The sequence below is a fragment of the Embiotoca jacksoni genome, unplaced genomic scaffold (assembly GCF_022577435.1).
Source record: "Embiotoca jacksoni isolate LCO1_2020_lvr unplaced genomic scaffold, fEmbJac1.0.p SCAF_59, whole genome shotgun sequence".
Lineage (NCBI taxonomy): Eukaryota > Metazoa > Chordata > Actinopteri > Embiotocidae > Embiotoca > Embiotoca jacksoni.
The window spans coordinates 988111-994629 of NW_027185413.1; positions in this window are offsets into that span (position 1 = coordinate 988111).

Below are 6519 nucleotides of genomic sequence, written 5' to 3' on the forward strand. Positions count from 1 at the left end.
CTCTCCGCCTGCTTCGCATTATTTGTTTCACTCTTCAACATCTTCTGATGCCACGCTGTGAAATATAAATATATTGACAACATTAAATGTCGAAACTGAGAAATGTTGTGAAAAATATGTGCTTATTTTGAAATTTGATAGCAACACATCTTAAAGTTGGAACGGGTTCAACAAAAGATGGAAAAGTCATGTACAGATTTAAAAAGGAAAAAGAAAACACCTGCTCGAGCATCTCAACTAATCCGGTTCAACAGGTCAGTAACAGGATTAAATAAAACAAACATCAACATGTGTTTGGTCTCTTTTTCAATTAAATATGTATTTAAATGATTTGCAAATCATCACATTCTGTTTTTAATTTACATTTTTTTGGAAACGGGGTTGTAATGTATTGGTGTGTCTGTTTTCCAGGATGAGTTCAGACTAGACCAGTTTAAAGCTCCGTGTGGAGTTTTTAAAAACAGCGTTCAGTAATGTGTGTGTGATGAATTGTGTGTCATGTTTTCTGCATTTTCTTCCTCTTAAAACATTTACAAAGCTTCTGTTTGGAAGAAGTTGACCCGCCGTGTTATCCGCGCCTGTCTGGTCGCTCCGAGGTTTCTTTGTTTAAACGTGACTGTATCCCGGCGGGTTGAGGAGGATTTCTGAAGTGTTTTGTGTCTTCGGTGTGTCAGTTTGGTCTGAAGACTACAGGTGTGAAAAATAAATCCTCTGCTTGAGGTCAGCAGCTCGAAGCTACTTGGAGTCCTTCACTCTGCACACTTCACTGGTCTGTAGATTGTATTTTAACCGTCCATCCATCTCTATTCAGGGAGTAATATATATAAGAAGTCTAAAAGCATGTTTTTAGAAAAAAAATTTCAAGTTATCAAAATTCCTAAACTAAAATCTCATTTACCAAAGTATTCAGCCACTTGGTTCAGAAGTGTAGAAGCTTTGAGTCGTGTTGGTTTGTCTCTACAACCCAGTTCACCTTCAGTCACCTTCACCTTCCTTTTATTCAGTCCATCTTCATGTTTCCTCAGATGTGTGAAGTCTGAACTCAGATTGAGCTGAAGATGTTTTCCTCCGTTCACTGCAGAGCTGAACGCTAAACTGTCGCTTTGCTCTGGAGCAGGTTTCCTTCACGGACCTGCCAGCTCCTCTCCTTCTCTCCTCTCCTCCTCTCCTCTCCTCCTCCTCTCCTCCATTGTTTCCTCCTCTCTGTCTCTGCTGCTGATGGTGTCCCCATGATGATGCTCTCCTCCAGGTGAGGAAGGTCTCCTCCAGGTGAGGAAGCTCTCCTCCAGGTGAGGAAGGTCTCCTCCAGGTGAGCGGTGCCGGCTGTTAAACTTGTCTCATCAGACCAAAGAATTTATTTTCCTTGCGAGTTCTTTAAATGAAGATAAAAATCCAACATGTTTTCATTAGATTTTTTCCCGAAAGAGTTCCTCTTGTGTTGAGCTTCAAACATCCTGATGGCCGGAATAATGCTGAGGTGGTTCTCCTTCCAGAAGGTTCTCCTCCCAGCAGGTTCTCCCTTGCAGGTTCTCCTTCCAGCAGGTTGTCCCATGCAGGAACGTCTGAACCTCTACCGGCATATTCTCACCCTTAATAAATGGATTTATAGTATCACCCTTAATAAATGCGTAAACTGTCTCCTACAGTTTTATATATACAGTGGTGTAAAAAAGTGTTTGTCCCCTTCCTGATTTCTTATTTTTTTGCATGTTTGTCACACTTAAATGTTTCCGATCATCAAACAAATTTAAATATTAGTTAGAGATAACACAAGTAAACACAAAATGCAGTTTTTAAATGAAGGTTTTTATTATTAAGGGAGAAAAACAATCCAAACCCACATGGCCCTGTGTGAAAAAGTGTTTCCCCCTAAACCTAATAACTGGTTGGGCCACCCTCAGCAGCAACAACTGCAATCAAGCGTTTGTGATAACTTGCAATGAGTCTTTTCCAGCTGTGGAGGAATGTTGGCCCACTCATCTTTACAGAGTTGTTGTAATTCAGCCACATTGGAGGGTTTTCCAGCACCAGGTCATGTCAGGTTTTTTAAGGTCATGTCACAGCATCTCAATAAGATTCAGGTCAGGACTTTGACGAGGCCACTCCAAAGTCTTCATTTTGTTTTTCTTCAGCCATTCAGAGGTGGACTTGCTGGTGTGTTTTGGATCATCGTCCTGCTGCAGAACTCAAGTTGGCTTCAGCTTGAGGTCACGAACAGATGGCCGGACGTTCTCCTCCAGGATGTTTTGGTAGACGGTAGAATTCATGGTTCCATTTATCACAGCAAGTCTTCCAGGTCCTGAAGCAGTAAAACATCTCCAGACCATCACACTACCACCACCATATTTTACTGTTGGTATGAGGTTCTTCTTCTGAAATGCGGTGTTACTTTTACGCCAGATGTAACGGGACACACACCTCCCAAAAAGTTCAACTTTGGTCTCGTCAGTCCACAGAGTATTTTCCCAAAAGTCTCGGGGATCATCAAGATGTTTTCTGGCAAAAATGAGACGAGTCTTAATGTCCTTTTTGCTCAGCAGTGGTTTTGGTCTTGGAACTCTGCCATGCAGCCATTTCTGCCGAGTCTCTTTCTTATGGTGGAGTCATGAACACTGACCTTAACTGAGGCAAGTGAGGCCTGCAGTTCTTTGGATGTTGTCGTGGGGTCTTTTGTGACCTCTCGGATGAGTCGTCTCTGCGCTCTCGGGGTAATTTTGGTCGGCCGGCCGCTCCTGGGAAGGTTCACCACTGTTCCATGTTTTCTTCATTTGTGGATAATGGTTCTCACTGTGGTTCGCTGGAGTCCCAAAGCTTTAGAAATGGCTTTAGAACCTTTTCCAGACTGATAGATCTCAATTACTTTCTTTCTCATTTGTTCCTGAATTTCTTTGGGTCTCAGCATGATGTCTATCTTTTGAGGATCTTTTGGTCTACTTCACTTTGTCAGGCAGGTCCTATTGAAGTGATTTCTTGATTGAGAACAGGTGTGTCAGTAATCAGGTCTGGGTGTGGCTCGAGAAATTGAACTCAGGTGTGATAAACCACAGTTAAGTTATGTTTTAACAGGAGGGGGCAAACACTTTTTCACACAGGGCCATGTGGGTTTGGATTGTTTTTCTCCCTTAATAATAAAAACCTTCATTTAAAAACTGCATTTTGTGTTTACTTGTGTTATCTTTGACTAATATTTAAATTTGTTTGATGATCTGAAACATTTAAGTGTGACAGACATGCAAAAAAATTGGAAATCAGGAAGGGGGCAAACACTTTTTCACACCACTGTATATATATATATATATATATATACATACATGTGTAAGTGTGAACCTCCAACACAGAGACACATGTTCACCAAATCTGACAGGATTCATTGGGATTTCTTTTCAGTCAACTCGTCTGGAGACGGAGGTTTTCTAGACGATGATTCAGGAGCTCACAGCTAGTCGTTATTTGACATAACGAACATATGACTGTAAAACTAGTTCAGATGATGAGGAGCCGTTACAGCCTTGGATTTATTTTAAGTCATATTTTTGCATACATTTGAGTGATATTTGCACCTATGTAGGATTCAACACGTCAAAAGATGATAGGTAGAAAAACAGAAACCTTTTAGTGAGTGTAGATGCAATTCATAATGTGTTGAGGCCTGTTAGCGCCCCCTAGAGGCCCCACTGGTCATTACACATAATCTGGTCAAACAGGTGAAATAAGATAACAGGAAACTGACGGACTCTCGCTGTGTGTACGCGCGTGTGTGGTGTGTGGGTGTGAGTGTGTGGTGTGTGTGTGGTGTGTGGGTGTGAGTGTGTGGTGGGTGGGTGTGGGTGTGCATGGGTGTGCAACTCTCCAGCCAGCTGTCAGAAATGGCCTCTCTCCCACTGGAGCTGCTGACAAAACACAATATGACAGCCAGACCTGTGTGTGTGTGTGTGTGTGTGGGTGTGTGTGTGTGTGGGTGTGTGTGTGGGTGTGGGTGTGGGTGTGCGCGTATGTGCGTGTGTGTCTGTATCTGTAAATGGATAATTTGTGTGTGATTTTAACTGTTCTTTTCTTGCACCAGGGAAAGCCCAGCTTTAAAGGTGCACTTTGTAAAAACTGTAATACCACTTCTTACATTAGGAGGCAGTGAAGTGTTAGTAGGTTGTAGAATATCGAGCCCGTCGTCACCGACCGTCGCTCACAGCTCCAGTTTTCTTCTCTGTGAATACAGTCTGGGAACTCCTATTAGCATTTGTACAGACGCTCTGAAGGGCGGACCAATCAGAGAGCAGTATAGGTGGTTAACCAAGTTTGTCCCGCCCCTCCTTCACTGTGATTGGATGGCTCGTGACAATGACGAGCGCAGCGTTAACATTTTTCTACTCTCATTGAGTGTAATATATTGCTGAACGTTCATCATACAGCGCAGAATAAACGGTCAGCACTTCAATCTGCTGGCGTTCATTAAAACAATTCAAAAATATTCTGTACTTTGGACCTGGTAGGTAGCTGCAGCGTGCGGGTCGGGTAAGAGCGGGTTTCTGGTTCTGGTTGGAGTTCCGGTTTGGTTTTGTCTGTCCACAATGAATGGAAGTTAATACAAGGTCCTCACAAGGATAGCTGAGCAAGTGTGTGTGTGTGTGTGTGTGTGTGTGTGTGTGTGAGTGAGTGAGACAGACGTCTGGCCTAATCGCCTTGCTGGAGGAAGTGGGACGTGAAATCCACCAGCCGCCCTATACCACACACACACACACACCACGCACACACACACACACACACACACACACACACACACACACACACACACACACACACACACACATACACACACACAGAACCACATATCTTTTAGCCTCATTTCTCCTTCCAGGAATTTCACATCTCTGTTCACGTACTGAAGGTGAAAATTAGAGCAGAATTTTCCTATAAACTGTCTTTCAGTAAAAGCGATGTGCACTGAAGTGATAGAATAATTGTACTTTAGTGCATGAATTGTTCTTTCTGATGCTATTTGTTTGTTTCTCCAGTGAAGTGCTTGTTGTTGGATATTCTCTGCTGGCGTCGCCGACTGTCTGGATCTATATCACTTCCTCCCGTGTTGCCAGATTCTGCTCTGCCAGCTATCTTGTAATGAATTTGCCCAGATTAGTGAGTATCCAGCCTTATTGTTCAGCATACTGTACATCTTGTTGATGGTAATCCAGATAGAAAAAAAATCCCCATTAAAGGGCCACTCCCCTAGTTTTTACACTGAACATCAGTATACTCATCGTGAGGAGAAAAAATAACCCAAATATGTTCCATTATATTTGACATTCAATAAACACAATAATTAAAAGTGCTCTAATGGAAGTTTAGGATCCAGTTTGTTGTTTTTTATTTCGGGAATTTGAGAGACAACAAGTCGGAATATCTGAATCTCCCTGTTGTGACCTCTTCCTTCATCACTGTGAACACAAATACTCACTACATTACAAACTGTGTTCATCCTCAACTGAAAATAGTCCCAAACAGATGCACTATTGATCGCTGATTTCTATTCAATCTAATTAATCCAAAATAAACCACTAATGAGCTGCAGGCTCAATAACTTCAGTCTGACATGAATAACAAGAGATATGATCCATTTTTAAAGAAAAACATTTCGTGAAAATGTATAAATTGTGTCACTGTAGATAAACTAAGTGCTCGTGTGTCTGATGCAGCTCTCCGTGTGACGTCATTAACTCACAATATCACAGTAAAGGGAGCGTCAGTGATTATCATTAATGTACATTAACTTTTCTTTCAACACATTTGTCCAAATGTCCTGTACAATAATTATAAATCATGAATTAAATTATGAAAATGCATAACATTCAAATCACAACTTAAATCCAACCACTCTTAGAATTGCTCAAATCTCATGGGGTGGGGAGGGTTGGGGGGGAGGGGTGAAAGATTGTCTGTGAGCCTGTTTAAATACGGTGTGTGTTGTATATACAAGATATATATATGAGGTATGAACACGTGGTGGGGACACGAGAAGAGAAAAGGGGATTGTTAGGTGATGATGTGTTATTGTCGGGTTTCCAGCTTGTTGTGCTGCCTCCAAGTTGCTAAAAAATATAATTATAATAATAATAATAATAATAATAATCTGCTTGCGCAACTGTAAAGGAAAAATTATTAGTTATGTTTAAACCTGAGTCTGATTCTTGTTGTTTGGCCTTTCACTCCAAATCAAGTTTGTAAAGACACAAAAATGTGGACAAAACACCTCGTAGCTCATCTGTAGAAATAAACGGAAAAGTAAAAAATAATTAATCATGTTTTAATCACGACACGAGCATTTCAGGTCTGTGAATATTCAAATAATTCAAATAATTACTGTGATGAAACTGAACACCAACAAAAGTAATAAAATTAAGTGAAATGATTTAAAATAAAATAAATACACTTCAGCAGCTCCACTGGAGGCTCTGTTCTCCTCTCCTCACCCTTCCACCCCTGTTACTCTGCTCCGTGTGGTGTGTGTGTGTGTGTGTGTGTGTGTGT